Source organism: Pongo pygmaeus, chromosome 7, assembly GCF_028885625.2.
Source record: "Pongo pygmaeus isolate AG05252 chromosome 7, NHGRI_mPonPyg2-v2.0_pri, whole genome shotgun sequence".
In the NCBI taxonomy this organism is placed as follows: Eukaryota; Metazoa; Chordata; class Mammalia; order Primates; family Hominidae; genus Pongo; species Pongo pygmaeus.
The window spans coordinates 28,318,190-28,345,507 of NC_072380.2; the positions used below are offsets into that span (position 1 = coordinate 28,318,190).

Consider the following 27,318-nt stretch of genomic DNA (forward strand, 5'->3'; position numbering starts at 1 on the left):
CTGCTCTCCAATCCCTTCATGCTCCCCGGGCCCAGTGCTGGTCCAGGGTCTGGGCTCAGAGCAGACACTCAGTGATACGATTTGAAGGAAGCTCAGACAAAACCCTGGTCTAGAGCGAGGGCAGGAACCAAGTGAGTGGTGGAGAGGGACGAGCTGGGAGTAGAGAGGGGAGAGATGGAGTGAGCCCAGGAGGGAAAAGTGGAAGCAGTGGGGAAGAGGGAATGGCAACGCTTACCTGGCACTCTCCTCCCCTATCCACCAAGGCACTGATCAGCCCTCCACAGCCCACTGTGGGAAAGTCCCCAAGCCACCTGCTGCTGGGGGACCCATTCATCCAAGCCTGACCACCCGAGGCCAGGAGACTGCAGCTTAGCCCACCTTCCCTGTTGTTTATTCACTTTACAGAATTAGACTCAGCTCAACTTACCAGGCCCCCGTCTCTAACCGTCCTTACCATCCCTGAGAGAAAATTGCTTCTCTGATGACTCACAGGGAAGGAGCCATAAAGCACTGAATCACCGATGCCCCCTCCTACCCCGCTCAGTAGTTTCTGCTTTGTGTTTTCCCTTCCAGACAATTTCGGATCTGTTTCTCTGGCCGTGGCCCCATACAATGGCTGCTGGCTGAACCGAAGTTGGTAGTAACCTTTTCCCCAACTCGTTGTTTACCTGAGACTGACTGTCACTGATAAATGCCTTGCCTTGCCTGGCTACTAACCACAGTGAAAAAGAAAAGAAAATCAGATTAACAAGAGAACAGATCTGTGCTTGGCTGAAGCCCACGCTGTTTCCAAATGATAAGAAGTTCATGCCCCTGACTGAGGCTGTGAGGAAACCTTTCTCTAATGGGTTGTGAAAATTGTTTAAGAATAATTTTGAACGATGTGACTTTCAAAAGGCTCCCACAAAGGGAAAATGCAACACTCCTTTAAGACATATGAATGATTTTGTCTAAAAAAAAAAATGCCCAGCAATTGACATGAAAAAAAAAAAAGAAATTGAAACTAGAGACAGACCTTACACCCGTCACAAAAATTAACTCAAAATAGATCACAGACCTAAATGTAAAACACACCTGTAAATCTCCTAGAAGATAACACAGAACATTTCGATGACTGAGTATGGCAATAACTTTTTAGATACAACACCAAAGACAAAGATCCATGAAAGAACCCATTGATTAACTGAACTTGATTAAAATAAACTTGAGCTCTGTGAAAGACACTATCAAGAGAGTGAGAAGAAAAGCCACAGACTGGAAGAAAATATTGCAAAAGACATATCTGATAAAGGATGTATATTCAAAACATAGGAAGAGCTCTTAATACTCAACAATAAGAAAATAAACAACCTGATTTTAAAAATGGGCCAGGCCAGGCTGCACATGGTGGTTTACACCCGTAATCCCAGTACTTTGGTAGGCCAAGGTGGGTGAATCATTTGAGCCCAGGAGTTTGAGACCAGCCTGGGCAATATGGTGAAACCCCATCTCTACAAGAAAAATATAAAAAACTAGCGAGGTATAATGGCATATGCCTGTAGTCCCCGCTACTCAGGAGGCTGAGGTGGGAGGATCACCTGAGCCTGGAAGCTCAAGGTTGTAATGAGCCATGATCGCACCACTGCACTCCAGCATGGGTGACAGTGAGACCCTGTCTCGAATAAAAGGTGGCCAAAAACCTAAACAGACACGTATTAAAGAAGAGATATAGATGGTAAGCAAGCATGTGGAAAGATGCTCCACATTACGTCTTTAGGGAAATGAAATTTACAACCATAAGTTATCTACCTATTAGAGCAGCTAAAGTCCAGGACACCAACACCACCAAATGCTGATGAGGATGTGGAGCAGCAGGAACTCCCATTCATTGCTAGTGGGAATGCAAAACCAAACATCACTCTGACCATACCTTCCCCGCAGTCGTACCCTTGGTATTTACCCAAATGAGATGAAAACTTATGTCCATACAAAAGTCTGCTCATGAATACTTATAACACCTTTCTTTATTGTTGCCAAAAACTGGAAGCTACCAAAATGTCCTTCAGTAGGTGAATGGATAAATAAACTGCAGTATATCCGACAGTGGAATATTATTCAGTGCTAAAAAGAAATGAGCTATCAAGCCATGAGAAGACGTGGAGGAAACTTCAGTGCATATTGCTGAGTAGAAGAAGCCAATCTGAAAAGGCTACATAGTGTGATTCCAACTATATGACATTCTGGAGAAGGCAAAGTACGGAGACAGTGAAAAGATCAGTGGTTGCCAAAAGTTACCAGGAAGAGAGGGATGAACAGGTGGAGCACAGAGGTGGTTTTTTTGTTTTTTGTTTTTTTTTGAGACTCGCTCTTTGGCCCAGGCTGGAGTGCAGTGGCACAATCTCCACTCACTGCAAGCTCCGCCTCCAGGGTTCACGCCATTCTCCTGCCTCAGCCTCCCGAGTAGTTGGGACTACAGGCGCCTGCCACCATGCCGGGATAATTTTTTGTATTTTTAGTAGAGACAAGGTTTCACCGTGATAGCCAGGATGGTCTGGATCTCCTGACCTCGTGATCCGCCCGCCTCGGCATCCCAAAGTGCTGGGATTACAGGCGTGAGCCACTGCACCCAGCCCAGAGGCTTTTTAAGGTAGTGAAACTCCTCTGTATGATACTGCAGTATATTTGTCTAAACTCATAGAATCTGCAACACCACATGTGATCCCTAATGTAAACCATGGACTCTGGTGATAATGTGTCAATGTAGATTCATCAGTTACAGCAAAAGAACCACTCTGGTGCGGGATGCTGATAACGCGGAAGACTATGGGGTGTAGGGGCCGGAGAAACGTGGAAACTCACTGTACTTTCTGCTCAATTTTGCTGTGAACCTAAAGCTGCTCTAAAAAATGAAATCTATTTAAAAAATCTTAAGGGAAAATATTTTAGGAATAAATTAGGCTGAGTACAGTGTTTTTCACCTGTAATCCCAGCACTTTGGGAGGTCAAGGCGGGCAGATCACAAGGTCAGGAGATCGAGACCATCCTGGCTAACATGGTGAAACCCGTCTCTACTAAAAATACAAAAAATTAGCCGGGCGTGGTGGCAGGTGCCTGTAGTCCCAGCTACTCGGGAGGCTGAGGTGGGAGGATGGCTTGAGCCCAGTAGACAGAGGCTGTGGTGAGCTCATCCCATTCTCTTTCATCATCACCCCCTTATGCTTGCCAGTCCCCTTATCTGTGCATCACTGCATTCCAGCCTGAGTGACAGAGCAAGACCCTGTCTCAAAAAAAAAAAAAAAAGAATAAAGGCTGGGCATGGTGGCTCACACCTGTAATCCCAGAACTTTGGGAGGCTGAGGCAGGCGGATGACCTGAGGTCAGGAGTTCAAGACCAGCCTGACCAACATGGAGAAACCCCATCTCTACCAAAAATACAAAATTAGCCACGCGTGGCAGCCCATGCGTATAATCCCAGCTACTCGGGAAGGCTGAGGTGGAAGAATTGCTTGAACCTGGGAGGCAGAGGTTGTGGTGAGCCGAAATCGTGCCATTGCACTCCAGCCTGGGCAACAAGAGCAAAACTCCATCTAAAAAAAAAAAAAGAATAAATTAATACTCAAGGTCAAGTGAGAAAAAAAAAAAAGATGCCCAGTCGATAAAGGAGTTGGGAAGGAGATGGGGCTGATACAGGTTTGGGAGGGCTGATCAAGATTCCTGTCTGCTTTACCATGTTCAATTAATTTAACAACAGAATTGCCAGGTTTATAAGAATGAGTGTTCCTGAGCAGTCCTTGTTATTTCCAACAAAACCCCAAATGCACATCCCAGCAATAGATGACCACAGGGCTCCCTCAGGCCCAGACCCAGTGAAGCCATCCCCCATGCAGACCAGGCTCTGTCTGGACTCTGTCTTTGCCCCTGTTGGAATGTGCATGTGTTCTGCCTCAGCCTTTGAGACCAAACCATCAACATGTAGCACAGTCAGTGCTTTTTAAAAAAATGGGTCATCTCCTTGTATTTTTCTCTTGTTCTTTCCCCATTCAAATAGGCTCCATGCTTAGTCTCAGGATGTAAACTTCTATCACGAGTTTTTTTTTGCTTGAATTAACAAGTGGATTGGCTAGACTGTAAAAGACATCAGGGAGACAGAAGACGAAACCCAGAAGGAGTTAGATGCTGAGCTGAAGAAGGCTCCGCGCCAGGCCCTTCGGTTGCTCGTGTCTTGATGGGCACCCGGGACCAGAGGCTCCCAACTCCAGCTGCACATTTGAATCACCTGGGCAGCCAAACGTCTCGACAGAGTCAGGCACGGATTACTCACACATCCAAGGCTAAGTGAAGAGAGCAAGTGCAGCCATTAGAGAATGAACAGGGACCTAGCCAGCAAATTGCACAGATCTCTGCATGTGAATAACTAAAATATGCAGTCAAACATGTGTGTACATATTTGCATGCATCTCAGGTATTTATTAGGCATAAAGTATATGCATAATACACATAGATAGATACTCATGGACACACATGTATACAGGAAAAGATCAGAAAAAGGCCTCCAGGGTATGTACCTTTAGCCAAAATGCAAAACAAAATATTTTCAGTTTTCATCATTATCATATTAATATTAATAAGCAAAATGATTGCAATGTAATGCCAGGTGGTATTTTTTTTGGATGACAAGTTGTGAACATAACTTTTTGTTCTGTTTCCTTATTGTTGTTACTTACTCTTGTAAAATTATACAGAGTTCCACACTAATAATTATCCTGGATTTGTTCTAGACATCTGAATCTGGAATGTAAGCTATAAATATATTTATACTAATTTTGTCTTTTTTAAAAAACAGCTTTATTGGGATATAATTCAAACACCATACAATTCATCCATTTAAAGTACACAATTCAATGGTTTTCAGTATCTTCACAGGTTTGTGCAACCATCACCACAAGTTTTAAAATTTTCATCTCCACAAACAAAAACCCCATACCCTTTAGCCATGACCCCCTTATCCCTGCCAGCCCTAAGCAATCACTAATCTACTTTCTGTCTCTATAGATTTGAATGTCCTGGACATTTCATATAATGGACTCATATAATATATGGTCTTTTATCATTGGCTGCTTTCACTCAGCATGTTTCTGAGGCTCATCCACCTTTGTAGCATGTACCAGTACTTCATTCCTTTTTAAGGCTGAATGATATTCCCCTCTAGGAATATACCACATTGTTTATACATTTATATTTTGATGGACACTTGAGTTGTTTTACCTTTTGGCTATCGTGAATAATGCCGCAATGAATACTGGTGTACAAGTATCTGTTAGAATCTATGTTTTCAATTCTTTGAGGTATGTACCTAGAAGTTAAATTGCTAGGTTCTCTGGTAACTCTATGCTTAGCTTTCTGGGGAACCACCAAACTGTTTTCCACAGTGGCTGCACTATTTTACATTTCTACCAGCAATGGGTTCCATTTCTCCACATCGTCACCAATACGTGTTAATGTCCTTCATTATTATGATGTTTATTATAGCCACCTTAGTCAGTATAAACTGGTATCTCATCTTGATTTTGATCTGTATTTCCCTGATGTCTAATGATGTTGAGCATCTTTTTATATGCTTGTTGGCTTCTTTGGGAAAATGCCTCTTCAAGTTCTTTGCCTATTTTTTAATTGAGTTGCTTGTGGTTGAGTCCATTTTTTCTTAATGGTTATTATTTTTAGTCCAATTGGCCACATCAGTTAGTAAGACCCAGAGGTTCCTTAAATTTTATGTCCCCCACTACAGTGACTTCAGCAAGAAGACATGTCTATTTTGGACTATGCTGCTGCCTTGCATTGCTCTGTTGTCCTTAACTACAAGTTCTGTCATTCTTATGTCATTTGAAGACTCACAGTAAAGACTGAGATTCCAGGACCTGAACTCAGCTCTGGATCAAGCAGACCTGATAGACATCTATAGAACACTCCACCCCAAAACAACAGAATATGCATTCTTCTCATTACCACATGGCACTTACTGTAATACTGAATCACATAATTGGAAGTAAAACACTCAGCTAATGCAAAAGAACTGAAATCATAACAGTCTTTCAGACCACAGCACAATCAAATTAGAACTCAAGATTAAGAAACTCACTCAAAGCCACACAACTACATGGAAATTGAACAACCTGCTCCCGAATGACTCCTGGGTAAATAATGAAATTTAACACAGAAATCAAGAAGTTCTTTGAAACTAATGAGAACAAAGAGACAATGTACCAGAATCTCTGGGATGCAGCTAAATCAGTGTTAAGAGGGAAATTTATAGCACTAAGTGCCCACATGAAAAAGCTAGAAAGATCTCAAATCAACACCCTAACATAGTGTTGGAAGTTCTGGCCAGAGCAATCAGGCAAGAGAAAGAAATAAAGGATATTCAAATAGGAAGAGAGGAAGTCAAATTATCTTTGTTTGCAGATGACATGATCCTGTAACTAGAAAACCCCACTGTCTCAGTTCAAAAGCTTCTTAAGCTGATAAGCAACTTCAGCAGTCTCAGGATACAAAATCAATGTGCAAAAATCACCAGCATTCCTATAAACAAACAACAGGCAAGCAGAGAGCCAAATTATGAATGAACTCCCATTCACAATTGCTACAAAGAGAATAAAATAACTAGGAATACAGCTAACAAGGGAAGTGAAGGACCTCTTTAAGGAGAACTACATACCACTTCTCAAGAAAATCAGAGAAGACACAAACAAATGGAAAAACATTTCATGCTCACGGATAGGAAAATGGCCATACTGGCCAAAGTAATTTATAGATTCAATGCTATCCCCATTAAACTACCATTGACATTCTTCACAGAACTAGAAAAAACTATTTTAAAATTCATATGGAACCAAAAAAGAACCTGAATAGCCAAGGTGATCCTAAGCAAAAAGAACAAAGCTGGAGGCATCATGCTATCCGACTTCAAACTATACTATACTACAAGGCTACAGTAAACAAAACAGCATGGTACTGGTACAAAAGCAGACACACAGACCAATGGAACAGAATAGAGAACTCAGAAATAAGACTACACACCTACAACCATCTGATCTTTGACAAATCTAACAAAAATAAGCAACAGGAAAAGGATTCCCTATTTAATAAATGGTGCTGGAAGAACTGGCCAGTCATATGCAGAAGACTGAAACTGGACCCCTTCCTTACAGCTTATACAAAAACGAATCCAAGATGGATTAAATAACTAAATGTAAAACCCAAAACTATAAAAACCCTAGAAGAAAATCTAGGCAATACCATTCAGGACATTGGTATGGGCAAACATTTTATGATGAAAACACCAAAAGCTTTTGCAACAAAAGCAAAAATTGACAAATGGGATCTAATTAAACTTAGGAGCTTCTGCACAGCAAAAGAAACAAACAACCTACAGAAAACGTTTGCAATCTATCTATCTGACAAAGGTCTAATATCCAAAGCCGAGAAGGAACTTAAATATACAAGAAAAGAACATTAAGAAGTAGGCAAAGGACATGAACACATGAACAGACACTTCTCAAAAGACGACATTCATGCAGCCAACAAACGTATGAAAAGAAGCTCAACATCACTGATTAAAGAAATGCAAATCAAAACCACAATGAGATACCATCTCACGCCAGTCAGAATGGTGATTATTATTATTATTGTTAATTTTTTTTTTTTGAGACAGAGTCTCGCTCTGTTGCCCAGAGCGTACACTGCTCCGTACACTGCAAGCTCCACCTCCCGGGTTCACACCATTCTCCTGCCTCAACCTCCCGAGTAGCTGGGACTACAGGCACCTGCCACCACGCCCAGATAATTTTTTTTTATTTTTAATATAGACTGGGTTTCACTGTGTTAGCCAGGATGGTCTCAATCTCCTGACCTGGTGATCCACCTGCCTCAGCCTCCCAAAGTGCTGGGATTACAGGCATGAGCCAGTGCACCCGGCCAGAATGGTGATTATTAAAAAGTCAAGAAACAACAGATGCTGGAGAGGTTGCAGAGAAAAAGGAACACTTTTACACTGTTGGTAGGAGTGTAAATTAGTTCAACCATTGTGGAAGGCAGTGTGGCGAGTCCTCAAAGATCTAGAGGCAGAAATACCATTTGACCCAGCAATCCCATTACCGGCTATATACCCAAAGGAATAGAAATCATTCTATTATAGATGCACATGTATGTTCATTGCAGCACTATCCACAACAGTAAAGACATGGAATCAACCCAAATGTCTGTCAATGATAGTCCGGTTAAAGAAAATGTGGTACCTATACACTATGGAATACTATTCAGCCGTAAAAAGGAACAAGATTATGTCCTTTCCTGGGACAATGGATGGAGCTGAAGCTGTTATCCTCAGCAAACTTATACAGGAACAGAAAACCAAATACTGCATGTTCTCACTTACAAGTGAGAGCTGAATGATGAGAACACACGGACACATGGTGGGGAACAACACACACTGGGGCCAGCTGGGGGAGGGCAGAGGGAGGGCGAGCATCAGAAAGAATAGCTAATGGATGCTGGGCTTAATACCTAGGCGATGGGTTGATCTGTGCAGCAAACCACCACGGCACATGTTTACCTATGTAACAAACCTGCATATCCTGCACAGGGACCCCAGAATGTAAAATAAAAGTTGAAAAAGTAAGATTAAGAAAAAAGCAAAGAACAGACTCCAGGTAGCCACTGGTCCAAGGAAGATGAAAATACACATGGAGCAGAACTGATTCCAACCGACAGTCCAGAGCCGCGTTCAACACCTGCAGGCCTGAAGCACAGCTACCCAAGCTGATTCACAGACCCAGGAGGGAGAAAAAGTAATGTTTGATGTTGTATACCACTGAGATTCTGGGTTTGTTATGAAGCAATAGCCAACTAAAAACATTCTTCACTTAAAAAAAAAAGACTGAGATTCACTCTGGGTACCACTGTCAGACATCTAGTCAAAGCATCATCATGTCTTGAATAGAGTTTGATGCAAGGAGAATTGTTATTTTGTGACTTAAATCCTTCCCTTTCAATAAAGCAATGGACAGTGGCCATCTTTGCATAATACCACTATGAATAGTTTCTCTTCCTACTGTTCAAAATGTCCAGCTTTAAAGACTGTATATTACTTTCATAATGTAAAACCTTTTTTCTAATAAAAGAGACATTTTACTGCCATGAATAATTACAACTTCTCAGTTCAATTTCTCTAAATACCAGCTATCTTGCCTGCAGGATAGCTCACCTCATCAAAAAGTCAAAGAAATTGAGGGCTCAAATTGTTCTCTTTCATCCATCACTGGGCTGGCTTCAGAGGGGCAAAAATGCTACCAGCATTTACTCCGTCAACTTTCACCAAACTGAAGGATATTACCTGGGCATGGTGTAATGCTTTCTTGAGATAAAATCAGCAATTGAACAACGTGGAATCTATTCATCTGAAAGCACAGTCATGAATGCTAGGTTCTCAGCCTTGATCTGCTCTCAATTGGCTAAGTTGGAAAAATTACTTCCCTTCTCCTGCCTGCATTTATGTGTAGAATGATGAGATTTTATTAGAACCTTAGTCTTTCCAGCTTTAGCAATCCACGAACCCCACTTACAGAGGCTAACAGCCCAAGGAAATTACTATTTTGTAGAAAATATCTTTTGTGTGTAGGAGAGTGAGGGGGTGTATGAGGGAGGCAGAACTTATCCCCCTGAAACAATCAACACTGGCACAAACATGTGGGCTAGGATGTTCTTTGCAGCATTGCTTACAATCGTGAAATACAGAAACTGTGATTTTCCAACAGTAGGGGAAGGATTATACAACTTACGGCATAATCAAAGCATGTAATGTTTGGTAGTCATTTAAAATTATGCAGATCTGGCCAGGCGCAGTGGCTCATGCCTGGAATGCCAGCACTGTGGGAGGTCAAAGCAGGAGGATTGCTTGAGCCCAAACTCATCTCTACAAAAAATACAAAAATCAGCCTAACATGATGATATGCACCTGTAGTCCCAACTACTTGGGAGGCTGAGGCGGGAGGATCCCTTGAGCCCAGGAATTCAAGACTACAGTAAGCCATGATCACGACGCCACTGCACTCCAGCCTGGGCAACAGAATGAGACCCTGTCTCAAAAAAAATTAAAAAAGGGTAAAATTATGCAGATCTATTCCCACTGACATAGCTATTAATAACACCTTAAGTGGAATATCTACTTACAAAAATGTTTAAGTGTATGTTTTTGAAATATATATACCTACACATATCTCTTGAAAGGTTAATAGTGATTCTTTTATGGTGGTGAAATTGCTCTTAAGATTTTTCTTTTGGTTTGTAATTTCTAATTTTCTATAATATACATGCCTTATTTGTATAATTCAAACAAATATATAGGGTGTGCAAGTCAAGGTTCTCCAGAGAAACAGAGCCAGTAAGAGACATACACACACACGGACACACACACTCACACAGAGAGACAATAGGATATACAGGTTGGATACCTCTTGCCTGAAATGCTTTGGACCAGAAGTTTTTTGGATTTCATATTTTGGGGAATTTTGGAATATTTGCATATACATAACAAGTAGATAAGTTGGGTGTGGGACCCAAGTCTAAACAGGAAATTCACTTATTTTTCATATACATCTTATACACATAGCCTGAAGGTAATTTTATACAATATTTTAAATAATTTTGTGCACACTCAGCCTGCACATGGGCCATTGTATTGCTCTTTGTGGATGTGCTTGCATCGTTGAGCCTGGGCATTTGAGGAAAAGATAGAGCGCAGCTGAAGGGGGCTGGAAGGGCCTTCTTTCCCTTGGGGACTGTGGGTTGTGCCCCTGCATTTTGACCGTGATACACCACATGAGGTCAGGTGTGAAATGTTCCACTTGTGGCATGTTAATGCTCAGAAAGCTTCAGGTTTTGAAGCATTACAGTTTTCAGATTAGAGATACTCAGCCTGTGTAGATATGTATAAACAGAACCAACAGGATATATACCCATATGTTTATATGTGTATTATGTGTATATGTACATATGAGTGTATGTGTGTGTGTGTATATATATATTTTTTTCTTTTTATTGTTATTATTATTATTATTATTATTATACTTCAGGCTCTATGGTACATGTGCGCAACGTGCAGGTAAGTTACATATGTATACATGTGCCATGCTGGTGCGCTGCACCCACCAACTCGTCATCTAGCATTATGTATAGTGTGTATATATATATATGTACAGATATACAATGAGATTTGTTTTAAGGAATTGGCTAACCTGATTGTGGGGCTAGCCAATCTGCAATCCACATAACAAGACAGCAGCCTGGAAGCTCAGGCAGTCTTGAGGCAGAATTTCTTCTTCCCAGAGGAACCTGTTTCTGATCTTAAGGCCTTCAACTGATTGGATCAGACCCACCCACCCCTATTATCTAGGGTAATTTCCTTTACTTATAAAGTCAACTGACTGTAGGTGTGAACCACATCTATAAAGTACCCTCCCAGCAACGCCTAAATTCATAGCTGATCAAATAACTGGGTGCTACAGCTTGCCAAGCTGAAATACAAAAGAAACCATCACTCATGTGATTTCTGATCAAATAATAAGGTACAATAACAAGATGGAGACTTTAACTTTTAAGTTCAAGGGTACATTTGCAGGTTATATAGGTAAACTTGTGTCATGAGTGTTTTGTTGTACAGATTATTTCATCACCCAGGTATGAAGCCTAGTACCCATTAGCTGTCTCTCCTGATCCTCTCCCTCCTCCCACTCTCCACCCTCCGACAGGCCCCAGTGTGTGTTGCTCCCCTCTATGTGTCCACATTCTCAGCATTTAGCTCTCACTTGTGAGAACATGCAGTATTTTATTTTCTGTTCCTGCATTAGTTTGCTAAAAATAATGTCCTCCAGTTTCATCTATGTTGCTGCAAAGGACATCCTCACATTCTTTTATATGGCTGCATAGTATTCCATAGTGTAAATGTACCACACTTTCATTATCTGTTCTACCACTGATGGACATTTAGGTTGATTCCATGACTTTGCTATTGTGAATAGTGCTGCAATGAACATACGTGTGCAAGTGTCTTTATGATAGAACGATTGGCATTCCTTTGGGTATATACCCAGTAATAGGATTGCTGGGTCAAATGGTAGTTCTGGTTTTAGGTCTTTGAGGAATTGCCACACTGTTTTCCACAATGGTTGAACTAATTTACAGTCCTACCAACAATGTATAAGCTTTCCTTTTTCTCCGCCACCTCACCAACATCTGTTCGACTTCTTAATAATAGCCATTCTGACTGGTGCGAGATGGTATCTCATTGTGGTTTCGATTTGCATTTCTCTAATTATCAGTGATATTGAGATTTTTTTTCATATCCTTGTTGGCCACATGTATATCTTCTTTTGAAAACTGTTCATGTCCTTTGCCTACTTTTTAATGAGGCTGTTTGGTTTTTTTCTTGTAAATGTTTAAGTTCCTTATAGATGCTGGGTATGAGACCTTTGTCAGATACATAGTTTGAAAAAGTTTTTTCCAGTTCTGTAGGTTGTCTGTTTACCCTGTTGGTAGTTTCTCGTGCTGTGCAGAAGCTCTTTAGTTTAATTAGATTGCATTGGTCAGTTCCTGCTTTTGTTGCAATTGCTTTTGGCATCTTTGTCATGAAATCTTTGCCTGTTCCTATGTCCAGAATGGTATTGTCTAGGTTGTCATCCAGGGTTTTTATAGTTTTGGGTTTTACATTTAAGTCTTTAATCCAAGATGGAGACATTTTAATCCACCAGGATCTCGGCAAGGCTGGGATAGGCAGGCTGATATAATGAAGGGTTGTTCCTGGCAAGAGATCCTGCAAGAGCCTGGAAGGGGTGCCCTTTCCAAGCCCTGAAGATGGGGGATCACTTGTGTGAGCAGGAGAAGGTGGCAGGAAGTAGAGGAGACAACAGCCAGGTCAGAAAGTGAGCCAGTGCCTGAGACGATTGCTCCCCATGAATCTTTAGTCACCAAATTTACCAGAGGCCTGTGGATCAGAGCTGCTGATGTGGAAGTAGGAATGTGGGAAAAAGACCAGAAAAGCCAGGGCAGCCACAGTGAGGAAGCTTAACGTCCCAGGCGGTGGAAAGGAGTTTGGGTTAAGTTCAGCCAGACTTCCAGGTGGTGCCGGTGCCCCTGGTGACAGCCGGTGTTGACATATCAAGCCTGGATCTAAATAGCTTTACAGAGTTCCTTTTTTTTCCCCATGCTGGGGGCAATCGGGTAGCACAGACTGATGGAGCATACGTTTCATATAGATTTTTAAGTCATTAACAGTTCTAAATTAACTAGCTGAATGCTCTCACTGCATGAAGGAACAGGCACGGCCAGTAGGGGGTCTGGGTTATTGACTGATTGTTCAGCAAAAGTGAGGCTAAAGAAAGACGTTAAAGTGAAATTTAAGAGCATCAATGACAACACAAAAATATCCAGATAAAACCTTGCTGCTTCATTTGGGAACATTACAAAGCAAATAAGGATGATCCTTGTCTCTTAATGTATTTGGCAAACAAGGAGAAACGGGTTGTTTCTTTTCTATTTCTCAGTCCTGGCAGATGAGGTTCCAAAAGGCTCCTAACTTACTCTCTTTAGGGCAGGCTGCTCAGGTTGGGATTTTCATATCTCTGTGCCTTTTTGGAAGCTGACAGGCACTACCCATTTCCTCTTTGCTTCACACTGTTTCTACAATGTGCATGCATTACTTTTATAATCAGGAAGAAAAAAATTTATATTTTTTAAATCTGTTGGAGGACTCCTTGCTTCAAGATAATTTGAGATCACATTCTTTACTTCTCATCTAGTGCAAAATCTTTTGAAATAATCGTGTGTGTGCAAGTGTGTGTGTGTATACTTTTTTTTGTTGAGACAGGGTCTTGCTGTGTTGCCCAGGCTGGAGTGCAGTGGCATCATCATGGCTTACTGCAGCCTTGACCTCCTGGGCTCAAATGATCCTCCCATCTCAGCCTCCAGGGCAGCTGGGACTACAGGTATGTGCCACCACGCCAGGCTAATTTATTTTTGTAGAGACAGGGTCTTGCCATGTTGCCCAGGCTGGTATTGAACTCCCGGCCTCAAACAATCTTCCCAACTTGCCCTCCCAAAGTGCTGGGGTTACAGTATGAGCTACCATGCCCAGCCAATATTTTTCAAATCTGGCAGAGGAGTCATGGATTCAAGATCATTTCAAGATCATTTGAGGCACATGTTTTACCTCTAGTGCAAAAATCTTTTGAAATGATCCAATAAATATCAATATAGTAGGAAATACCTGTAGCAGGAAGGGAAAATGAAGAAGGATACCGTAAGTGGGTCAGGAACACTGAGGATTTCCTGGAGGAATGGAAGCAGATGGGAGCAGGGAAACGTACCAGGAGAGTTTTACCTGCTACACTCTTCTGGATGCTGATTTAGCCAAATATTAATTATAAATGAGCACCCAGACTTGCAGCCATCCAGCCCGTGGGAATTTATTCTAAGGAAATAATTGAATAGATGTATAAAGATCTATATTATGATGATGGCTGTGTGTTCATGTTTTTATATTTTCAAGGCTTATTAAATTTTGCCTCTGTCCTTCAACTAAATGTTTTCCACTCATATGATCACTCTGAAATTTAAAACCAATAGAAAAGATTTTATTACTGTGACTATGCAAATATTATTCCATGCTGGGCTGCATAATGTGTTGGAATTACATTTATTTCTCTATGGATTCAATTTCACAACACTAGACCACTTTAAAGAGAATATCTCTAGTGTCAAGGACAAACATATTCTCTATTTTGACATCCCATCAGCTCCTTAAAATGCCACCTTATAAGGCTCCTTAAAAATGCCACATTTTATGTTGGTTTATATGTTTCTTGTGTAGTTTTTTTCCCTTAAATTTCCTTTCCTTTCTTTCTTTAATTATTTGTTTTTATATTCTCAATTCTTTCCCAACCTTGTAATCATACTCTCATTCTACCTCTGGTTGTCTTCTGCCTTGTGAGCTGGGACTTTCAGAGTGTCCCACACAGCTGTCTCTCAGAATTTTCCTGCCCTGCCTTCTAGAGTTGACATCTATGATTTCCATGTTTTCCCCTTTCCTGGCTTACCCTCTGGATTTGCTGGAAAACATCCTCAAGTAACTTCCTAAGAAAGGTAGATAATATTAGAAACAAAAAAGGGAACATAACTGCCAATGCAGAAATAAAAAAGATACGGGGACTATATTATAAACAAGTTTGCTAAATTTGAAAACTTACTTGAAATGGATCAATTTCCTTAAAAAGTGAAGTCTACCAAAATGAAAAGAAATAGAAAACCTGAATCATCTCATAACTCCTTAACAAACTGAATCGACAGTTAAAAATCTTTCCACGAAGAAGCAGTCATACAGCTTTAACGGAAAAATCTACTCATCATTTCAGGAATAAATTTTAGTCTTACCCAAACACTTCCAAGAACGTAAAAGGAGAAATACTCCCCAATTTCTATCTTTTTGTAACTAGTGTAACCGAGTTTAACCTTCATATCAAACATCAGACAAGGAATGTATTAAAAAGGAAAGTTACAGGCCAATTCCACTCATATATTAATATCAATAAAAACTATGGTAGGGGCTGGGCGTGGTGGCTCACAGCTGTAATCCCAACACTTTGGGAGGCCAAGACAGGTGGATCACAAGGTCAGGAGACCGAGACCATTCTGGTTAATGCAGTGAAACCCCGTCTCTACTAAAAAAATACAAAAAAATTAGCTGGGCCTAGTGGTTGGTGCCTGTAGTCCCAGCTACTCGGGAAGCTGAGGCAGGAGAATGGCGTGAACCCAGGAGGCGGAGCTTACAGTGAGCCAAGATCGCACCACTGCACTCCAGCCTGGGCGACACAGCGAGACTCCGTCTCAAAAAAAAAAAAAAAAAAAACTATGGTAGGAATATGTGCTGCTCAACAAAATTCGCACTCTCCTTTTTTTCCTGGGCATATAAATTATATTTCTCAGCCCCGCTTGTGGTTTGTGTGACCAGAGGACCGCATCTAACTAATGAAATGTGAGCACAGGTGATGTGTGCAAGTTCAGGCCAATGCTTTTTTAATGAGCCCTCAAACTTCCCTTACACTCTTCCTCCCTGTCCACTGGCTGGATGCAGAGGGTTGCAAGATCCATGAGACAGAAGGAACCTGATCACCACCAACTGGATTGTTTGATGGGTTGAAAATAAACTCCAATTGCGGAAAACCATGGAAATTTGGAGGGTTTATTTTGTTACAGAAGCTAGGATTATCCTTAATCAGAGACTGATATTTTGAAGTGTGTTGCTGCCATAATAAAACCCCAAAAGTGACCATAGCTTGGCAGTGGCAAGCTGCAAGAAAATAGATTTTTGTTGGCCAAACCAACATGTGGCAAATCGTTAGGTAAAACTGTCACATATGATAACTTGGAAGGTAGACCTGCATGACCCCATGGTTCTAAGGAAAATGGGTGGCTAGCCAGACTGTTAGTGTGTGTCAGTTTTGATTTGCAGCATTTAGCAGGTATTACACAGAACTGGGCACAGAAAAAAACACCTGGTTTGAAAACAGAGACAAGGAAATAGAGCATAAAAGCTGGGGATAGGAGTTTAAACAATCCATCAGTTTCTTAATTACTCAAAGGGATTCAGCACTGCAGCAAGGATTGGATTAGAATGTTGTTCACAAGGTAGCTGTCATTCAGTTGAAAAAGAAACCCTTGAGTGTGAGGAAGGAAAGAAAGAAGGCAAGTTTGAGAATTATGTCCAGAACTACGCCGTCCAATTCAGGTGTTGACTGAGCACCAGAACTGTGGCTAGCCTGAATTTCAACGTACTCTAAGAGTAAAATCAACACCAGATTTCAAAGACTTGGTATGAAACGAATGTAAAATAGCTCATCAATAATTTTGAATTGTATTGCTACCAGGGAAAAAAAAAATTCAGGCCTAGCCTTAAGAGCCTATGACTGTAAAAACAAACTTTAGACTCCCAAACCTGAGTCTACAAGAAATTTCTGTAATATGTGGATCAGATTCTGGGTTCTCAAAATTTCTTAAGAAGGCAAACTTCAAAGCCAAATACTTGGGCCAGGCATGGTGGCTCATGCCTGTAATCCCAACACTTTGGGATGCTGAGGTAGGAGGCTGAGATGGGAGGTTCACTTGAGGCCAGGAGTTTGAGACCGGCCTGGGCAGCAAGGCGAGACCCTACATCTATAAAAACAAAAAATAAAAAGTTCGTTGGGCACAGTGGTGTGCACCTGTAGTCCTAGCTTCTTGGGAGGCTGAGGCAATAGGATGGCTTGAGCCCAGGGGTTCAGGCTACAGTGAGCTATGATCGTGCCTCTGCACTATAGCCTGGGCCACAGAACGAGATCTGATGTATTTAAAAAGTCCAATACATTCTGTACTAATTGTTTATGATAAATCACCTTTGATTCAGACATAAAGCATGTAAAACATAAGAAATTAGGAATGTGATAGAGAAAAATGAGATACCCAAAACACATTTTGTTTTTACTAATCAGATTCAAAACAACAGACTTAAGAATACTTTAAGATAATTCCTTGTACTTTTGAATCTATAAGGAGCTTAAATTTTAAACAAAGGGCATGTAGATATGTTTGTTGTAGAATGCTATTTTCAGCAATTAAAGACTGCTGAAAGGGCTTGCAGATCTGCCCAGGCTTTGAAGCCTTGGTACCTAGGTACATCTAAAATACATACTAGTTAAAATACTATTTTGTGCCCTGCACAGAGAATTAATTATATTTCTTTAATGTACCATTAAAAGCAAGCACTATTTGATGTTGCAGATGTGCAATATAGCAATAGCAAGAACAATCTAACTGCTGAGCATGTGGCAATATTATTCCTTTATGAAAGTGGCATACTTGTAAAATGTTCTAAATTTTCTTTTGTTCTTTCATTTTAGGGTTGGGGTACATGTGCAGGCTTGTTATATGGGTAAATTGCATGTCACAGGGGTTTGGTGTACAGATTATTTTGTCACCTAGGTAGTAAGCATGGTACCCAATAGGCAATTTTTTTTTTTTTTTTTGAGACAGAGTCTTGCTCTGTCACCTAGGCTAGAGTGCAATGGCACAATCTCCGCTCACTGCAACCTCCGCCTCCCAGGTTCAAGCAATTCTCCTGCCTCAGCCTCCCGAGTAGCTGGGACTACAGGCATGAGCCACCACACCTGGCTAATTTTTGTATTCTTAGTAGAGACAGGGTTACCCTACGTTGGCCAGGCTGATCTCGAACTCCTAACCTCTTGGCCTCTCAAAGTGCTGGGATTACAGGTGTGAGCAACCGTGCCCTGCCCCAGTAGGTAGTTTTTTGATCCTCTCCCTTCTCCCAACCTCCATCCTCCAGTAAGCCCCATTGTCTATTGTTCCCTTCTTTATGTCCATGTGTACTCAATGTTTAGCTCCCACTTATAAGTGAGAACTTGCAGTATTTGATTTTCTGTTCCTTCGTCAGTTCGCTTGGGATTATGGCTTCCAGTCCCATCTATGTCCCTGCAAAGGACAGAATTTCATTCTTTTTAATGGCTCCATAGTATTCCATGATGTGTATGCACCACATTTTCTTCATCCAGTCTACCATAGATGGCATTTAGGTTGACTCCACGTCTTTGCTATTGTGAATAGTTCTGCGATGAACAGACATGTGTATGTAACTTTATGACAGAATGATTTCTATTCCTTTGGGTATATACCCAGTAATGGGATTGCTGGGTCAAATAGCAGTTCTGTTTTTAGGTCTTTGAGAAATTGCCACGCTGTCTTCCACAATGGTGAATGATTTACACTCCCACCAACAGTGTATAGGCATTCCTTTTTCTCCACAACCTCTCCAGTATCTGTTCTTGACTTTTTAGTAATAATCATTCTGACTGGTATCTCATTGTGGCATTGATTTGCATTTCTCTGATGATTAGCGATACTGAGCATTTTTTCATATGCTTGTTAGTCATGTGTATGTCTTCTTTTGAGAAGTGTCCGCTCATGTCCTTTGCCCACTTTTTAGTGGGGTTGTTTTTTGCTTGTTAATTTAAGTTCCTTATAGATTCTGAATATTAGGCTTTTGTCAAATGCATAGTTTGAAAAATTTTCTCCCATTCTGTAGGTCATCTGTTTACTCTGTTGATAGTTTCTTTTGCTGTGCAGAAGCTCTTTAGTTTAATTAGGTTCCTTTTGTCAATTTTTGCTTTTGTTGCAATTGCTTTTGGCGTCTTCATCATGAAATTTTTGCCAGTTCCTATGTCCAGAATGATATTTCCTAGGTTATCTTCTAGGGTTTTTATAGCTTTAGGTTTTATATTTAAGTCTTTAATCCATCTTGCATTGATTTTTGGATATGGTACAAGGAAGGGATCCAGATTCAGTCTTCCGCATATGACTAGCTAGTTATCTCAGCACCATTTATTGAATAGGAAGTTCTTTCCCCATTGCTTGTTTTTGTCAACTTTGTCAAAGATCAGATGGTTGTAGGTGTGTGGCTTTATTTCTGGGCTCTCTATTCTGTTCCATTTGTCTATATGCCTGTTTTTGTACCAGTCCCATGCTGCTTTTGTTACTGTAGCCTTGTATAGTTTGAAGTCAGGTAAACGTTACGCCTCCAGCTTTGTTCTTTTTGCCTAGGATTGCCTTGGCTATCTGTACTCCTTTTTGGTTCCATATGAATTTTAAAATAGTTTTTTTCTAATTCTGTGAAGAATGTCCGTGATAGTTTGATAGTAATAGCACTGAATATGTAGACTGCTATTGGGCAGTATGGGCATTTTAACACTATTGATTCTTCCTATTGATTTGTTTGTGTCATTTTTTATTTCTTTGAGCAGTGTTTTATAATTGTCATTGTAGAGATCTTTCACCTGCTTGGTTAGCTCTATTCCTGGGTATTTTATTTTGTGTGTGTGACTATGGTGAATGGGATTGTATTCTTGATTTGACTCTCAGCTTGGACGTTAATGGTGTATAGAAATGCTACTAATTTCTGTACATTGATTTTGTATCTTGAAACTTTGCTGAAGTTGTTTATCAGTTCTAGGAGCTTTGGGGCAGAGTTTATGGGGTTTTTTAGGTATAAAATCATCTACAAAGAGAGATAGTTTGATTTCTCTTCCTGCTTGAATGCCTTTTATTTCTTTCTCTTGCCTGATTGGTCTGGCTAGGATTTCCAATACAATGTTGAATAGGAGTGGTGAGAGTGGGCATCCTCATCTTATTCTGGTTCTCAAGGGGAATGCTTCCAGTTTTTGTACATTCAGTATGATGTTGGCCATGGGTTTGTTATAGATGCTATTATTTTGATGTATGTTCCTTCAATGCCTAGATTGTTGAGGGTTAACATGAACAGATATTGAATTTTATCAAAAGTCTTTTCTGCATTGAGATGATTATATGGTTTTTTGTTTTAGTTCTGTTTACATAGTGAATCACAATTATTGATGTGAGTATGTTGAACCAACCTTGCATTCCAGGAATAAAGCCTACTTGATTGTGGTGAATTAGCTTTTTGATGCACTGCTGGATATGATTTGCTAGTATTTTACTGAGGATTTTTTGCATCTATGTTCATCAAGGATATTGGCCTTAAGGCTTCTTTAAATTTTGTCTTTGCCAGGTTTTGGTATCAGGATAATTCTGGCCTCATAGAATGAGTTAGGGAGGAGTCCCTCCTTCTCAATGTTTTGGAATAGTTTCAGTAGGAATGATATCAGCTCTTTTTTATACAACTGGTAGAATTCAGCTGTGAATTGTCTGGTCCTAGACTTTTTCTGGTTGGTAGGCTTTTTGTTAGTGATTCTATTTCAGAAGTCATTATTGGTCTGTTCAGGGATTAAATTTCTCCTTGGTTCAATCTTGGGAGATAGTATGTTTCCAGGAATTTGTCCATTTCTTCTAGGTTTTCTAGTTTGCAGGCATAGAGGTGTTTGTAGTAGTCTCTGAGGGTTTTTTGTATTTCTGGGGAGTCAGTGATAATGTCCCCTTTGTCATTTCTGATTGTGTTATTTGGATCTTTTTATTAGTCTAGCTAGTGGTCTATCAATCTTATTTTTTCTCTCAAAGAACAAACTTCTGGATTTGTTGATCTTTTGCTTGGTTTTTTGCATTTCAATTTCCTTTAGTTCAGCTCTGATTTTGGTTATTTCTTGTCTTCTATCTAGTTTTGGGGTTGATTTGCATTTGTTTCTATAGTTCCTCTAAGTATGTTGTTTGGTTGTTAATTTGATACATTTCTAACTTTTTGATGTGGGTATTTAGTGCTATAAACTTTCCTCTTAACACTGCTTTAGCTGTGTCACAGAGATTCTGTTATGTTATATCTTGTTCTTACTCATTTCAAAGAATGTCTTGATTTCTGCCTTAATTTCATTGTTTACCCAAAAGTCATTCAGGAGCAGGTTATTTAATTACCATGTAATTGTATGATTTTGAATGATTTTCATAGTATTAATTTCTATTTTTATTATGCTGTGGTCTGAGAGTATGTTTGGTATGATTTCGGGTTCTTTGAATTAGTTGAGAAGTGTTTTACAGACAATTGTGTGGTTGGTTTTATGATATGTGCCATGTGCAGATAAGAAGAATGTATATTCTATTGTTTTGGGACACACAGAGGGAAGATCATATGAAGACCCAGGGAGAAGGTGGCTGTCTACAAGCCAAGGAGAGGCCTCAGAAGAAACCAAACCTGCTGACACCTTGATCTTGGACTTCTAGCCTTTAGAATGTGAAACAATACATTCTGTTGTTTAAAGTCTCTGTACTTGTTACAGTCTCTGTACTTTGTTATGGCAACCCTAGCAGATTAACACACTAGTCATTTGGGTCTCTGTGGGAATCCTTCTGTCCTCAGAACAAGATAAAATCCTCAGCCCATGAGGAACATTCTGACAGTGCTGATGCAGGAAACAAAAACAACGTTGTGGCCCAACTGCAGCCTCGTGAGGAACAGGATTACAGCTAGCAAACGTTGTCTGACCTTCAGAGGTTGGTCAACTTATTTCCCTTTAAAATATTTATTTGGGAATATAGTTTGATTTTCTTTTCTTTGCTCTCCAGATATTTTCATAGGAATAACTTTCATTTGTATTCTATAGTTTACTCAGATAATTGAAAGAGGTGTTTCAATCAGGTATTTAGCTGCAGGAGTATAGTTCATTTCACTGCTAAGTATAATTTAAAGCTGCAGTCACATAAAATCTCTTTGGGGTTACTTTTGGTGTTTGTTTTTTGTTTTTGTGACAAGGTCTCACTCTGTCACCCAGGCTGGAGTGCAGTGGCAAGATCATAGCTCACTGAAGCCTCCATCTCTCAGGCTCAAGTGATCTTCCTGCCTCAGCTTCCTGAGTAGCTGGGACTGCAAATATGCACCACACCCCACTAATTTTCTTTTTTTTTTTTTTTTAGTAGAGACAAGGTCTCACTATGTTACTTAGGCTGGTCTTGAACTCCTGAGTTCAAGCCATCCTTCCACCTTGGTCTCCCAGATTGCTGGGAATACAGGTGTGAGCTACTCGCACCCAGCCAAAATCTTGTTTTGGAATGAAATGTAGCCAAAAATGTGTTTGTAAATGCCCAGTAGAGCTTGTATAGAAGACCTTGATCAGAGCACATAAATGTGTTTTGCACAAAGATCCATGCTGTTGCCACCACACGTAGCCTGAGCCAGCACCCATGAGGATCAAACATCACCTGGAGCCAGTAAATGGGAAGCTCTGTTTATTTTGGGGCTTTCTGAAATTATGATCATTAGGGAGAACAGGTAAAATCATTTAGTGATTTTCCTCATATGAAACTCACAAAGAAAAACAAATGTACTCAGCAGGCATCTTTCTCCTTTCTGTTCCCAAGGCTGGAAAATTCTGTATTGGGGCACATTTTGGAACACTTACAGGTTTTTTGTGCTATAGTGGTATTACACATTTGATTCAGCAGCTAAATGAATGTGCCTGGCTTTTACTTCCTAAATTTCAGTGCCTTAAGGGTTTTGTAGGTGTCAAAGTAGAAGATGGAACCACTGCACAAAATCCAGAACTTCAGCAATGGTTCTAACACCTTTTACTAAAGCCCATCTTGGCATCATCAGCTCAGCTGTGTACAGGGACATTGAACATCTCGAGTACAGTTGGATTTGAAAATGCATGCTTATGTTTAATAGAACTCATGATGCATTGAAGCAACATCCGATCGGAAGCTGTGAGCCACCACTCTCACCGGGAACCATGTCACAAAGAAGACTTCTATAGGGTCTATACCCACAGCCCATATTAATTGGTGCCAGGAGATCCTGGCAAGGTACCCAGAGATAAAATCCTAAATAAAACCTGATCCCAACCTGGTGTGAACTGTAATTACAATGGTTCTCACCCAGTTGGTTGTATTTTATTTAGTAAAAGACTTGGACTGGAAATGGGTCATAGTTTGAGCAACTGCCTTTGATAGCTACATTAACCACTCTATGACTCTGGCTATTCATGAGGTTTCCCAAAATAACACCTTTGGCCACTACAAAGCTATGTGGAATTGCGGTTTAAAACGTTTGCTAGTCTCCCTATTGGGGTTCTACATTTTATTTCCATTAAGAGGGATCACATGGAACAATCACTGATAGCTCAGAGGTGATGGCATTGATGTAGATATTCCTACTGATTTTGAGGGCTGGCCATTTGCACCATTTTCAGATAGTTAATATGGGTTATTCTTCAGCCTCTCTTTTATGCCTTCAACCTCTGTTCATGAACCCCAAACCAATCTCTTATCTAAAAATTATCAATACTGTGACCCAGGTCACTTTTGACACAACTTACTATGTTTGGGAATTCAATCTTTAGTTTATACATTATTAGTATCCTTACCTATTCTAGATTTGCATCTGATTTCTGGACATCTTATAGCTGAACTTTACATGTTCTTAAAGGGACATTGGGAGTTGGGAGTGACAGGAGGTAGCCAAATACCTAGGCAGATGGAGTGGGTCCCCGGTGAAACCCCAAATCCAGAGCTGAAGACAGTTTAAAGCCTGAAAAATCAAGCTACAAGTCAAATCCATGGACCGGATTGAGAACCTGTCTTCACATTTGGCATGCTTTCCTCCAATTCATCTCTACCCTTTCCTAATTGGTTTTCTACACTGCTATGCCCACCTTTGAGTGGTACCTTTGCTTCAGCCTTTCTTTGCATACTCACAAACCAATCAGCATGCACTCCCTTATCCTGAGCCCATAAAAGCCCCAGACTCAGTCACACTGAGAAAGAAACCGCATGATTGTGGGGATAGGGGACCACCCCCACATTCCCTCTCTGCTGAGAGCTGTTCCATTGTTCAATAAAATTCTTCTCCATCCTCCTCACCCTTCAGTTGTCAGCATATCCTCTCCTCCTTCTTGGATGTGGGACAAGAGCTCAGGAACTCCTGAATGCAGGTACAAGCTATAACACAGGTGGCCTAGGGCACCACACCCAGCCCGGCCAAGGGCTGAGCCAGTGCACAAGCCAGAGCCAGCCTGGGTGGGCTGAGTCGGGTGGGGAGTGCCTCCTACAGCAGGTAGCATGCCCCAGCAAGGCCCAGGTAGGGGCGTTGCCAGCCAGAGGTCCACAGCTGACAAAGTGACCAAGAAAATTCCTGCATCAACATGAAACATACTGGTATCATGGGCCCCTGAATTTACTTACCCTCGATGTGGTGTCTCAGAATGAACATCAAGATTTCCCCAACATTCCTGGAAGGAGCCTTTTACTAGTGAGGAAGATGACAACTTCCTCCATGACAATTCCTGGATAAAAGAACTGTATGATTTTACGTTGGGTGATACAGTAAGACCTTCCTTGAGAAGGAAGGTCCATCAGAAAGGGGAGGTAGTACTAGAGTCTATGCCATAAGAACCAAAGGAATTTTTCTCAGAAACTTTAAAATAGTTGATAAGGTGAAATTTTTGCATTATTAAACTAAGACCAGTGATACTTAGAAACCACCTTGGTACAATTTCCAAGTAGGATCTCCATGGTATTAAGAAGCTAATTTGACTTTAAGCAGCCAGCCTGTCTCTGTAGTGTTCAGCTTTGCTCCCTGGAGACTGGTTCACTATATTGTCATTACTGAGGTTTTTTTTTTTTTTTTTTTTCACCTACATCTGTCATTTTGTAAGCATATCACTAAAAATGCTTTTTAAAAGCTACTTCCAGCTGGGCGTGGTGGCTCGTGCCTGTAATCCCAGCACTTTGGGAGGCCAAGGCGGGCAGATCACAAGGTCAAGAGATTGAGACCATCCTGGCCAACATGGTAAAACCCTGTCTCTACTAAAAATACAAAAATTCTGGGCATGGTGGTGTGCGCCTGTGGTCCCAGCTACTCGGGAGACTGAGGCAGGAGAATCGTTTGAACCCAGGAGGCAGAGGTTGCAGTGAGCTGAGATCGCACCACTGCACTCCAGCCTGGCAACAGAGCGAGTCTCCATCTCACAAAAAAAAAAAAAGCTACTTCCAGTATATTATTTTCACTATAAAGTTGTATTTTATTAAAACAGCTAATAAACTAAGCTATTAATCACACTAATAGTATTTATCATGTTTTTGTATTTGATTGTCTTTATATCAGGAGATACCTGGGTACTGAGGTAAGCTTGCTTTAAAATTTCACCACCAAAAAAAGCAGCCCTAGGTGATCATAGTATAAAAGGATGAAATAGAAATATCACTACAAGCTGGATTACTCATTTTTAATTTTTACTATTGTACCTAAATTAGGTACTATTTTACATGAATTAGACAGTGCTGAATCCTATACAGACTTACTCATACTTATTGAATTTTTTTAAATGTACTCTCAAAAGCCAAATTATGTTACACACAATTGTAATTGTGTAGAAAGTATATACATGTCTAACCAAGATGCCAAGACTTTTTATATGGCTGTGTTGGAGGCCATACATAGTAAATGTGTGTTTTCCACTCTAAGTAACAGCAACAAATTTAATTCTTAATAAAATGTCAGATTCATTCTTGTACCTGCTTTTTCTTTGATGATGATAATTGGCCTTCAATTCAGCTTCAACTGAATGTTAAATGTTAACATTTAGCCATTTGGAGATCAACTGCGATGAATATTCAGCATACCTCAGTGGAGGCCACTTAACCCAAGTCCCCACACGCCTCCAAAGTTAATTTAGAGCAGCTGAGACTTCCTTCCTAAGTCAGGCACTACAGAGCTAGATGCTGAAAGGGGTCTAAATCCCCAAGTTCTCGCCTCCACTTTCCCCAGGGTACTCACAGAGAACAGGATTTATGAGGACCCTGCAGGGAGAGGCCATGTTTCTCTCCCCGCCACCGCCCCTGCAACCAGCAAGGCATGTCGGCCAAGAACCTGCGCTAGTGCAGAGATGGATGCTTGGCTTTAGAGACCCAGACACACCAGCGAAAGCAAAGCCCGTCAACATTAAAGCGGGCAGAAATGGATCTTAGCCACCATGGGGAGAAATCTGTGGGGCACACTGAAATTGGCTTAAGCTGCTTTTAAAGTTTCTGAAATGGGGCACTTTTGTTTCTCAGAGGACTCATGTGCTTAGGTGGGCAATTTCCCCCACAAAATAAAATCAAGAATAAATCAACTTCAGACACCAACAGAACCTTCTGTGTCTCTTCCTCAGTTAAGACAATAAAACTTGATCAAGGTGAAAGAAATGGTTTGACTCGCAGTGTTGGCAGAACGAAAGGGACATTGTTAAGGAATACTTATTTTTGGTTTTGCCTTTCCTATCGTTACTTCAAACTGTGACCCTTTGCTTTTCAGGCCAGGAAGTTCCAGGCTGACATTGCCCCAAAAGGAAAGAGGTCAGGGAGAAACTGAAGGAGGAAAAAAAATAATAATAATAACGTTTAGGTTTCAAAAGCCCCAGCACAAATGCTGCTTCCACGGGGATTTATCCTCTATGCTGAAAGAACAATGACTGCACAAAATATATGGGAAGTGGTTTTCAGGAGATTGGCAGTAAAGTGATGAAGGACTTGATCCCTGAGAGATGAGAAGCAAACAGAGCCAGCCTGTGATGGCCTCGGGCAAGGCCTGGGGAGGGTGTCCAGGAGAGAGTCGCATGACAACAGAAGGAACCTGGTAAACCCCTTAAGCTGGGGAGATAGATCCCAGACTCTGGAGGGACCAAGGTGGCTGGACTTTGAAGGAGAGAACTGCACAGCAGGAGAACTCTGGATTTCAGTATTCAGCATGCACTAGTCAATACACACCTGTGATGAAACTATCCAGGGCTGGGGGAAGACCCACTGAGA

The 27,318-nt window shown here is 40.8% G+C and overlaps 1 pseudogene; it reads left to right on the forward strand.

Annotated features, from left to right (window-relative positions):
- The first annotated feature begins 521 nt into the window (after positions 1 to 521).
- Positions 522 to 24,918, forward strand: LOC129042048 (sphingolipid delta(4)-desaturase DES1-like; annotated as a pseudogene).
- Positions 24,919 to 27,318: the final 2,400 nt, after the last annotated feature.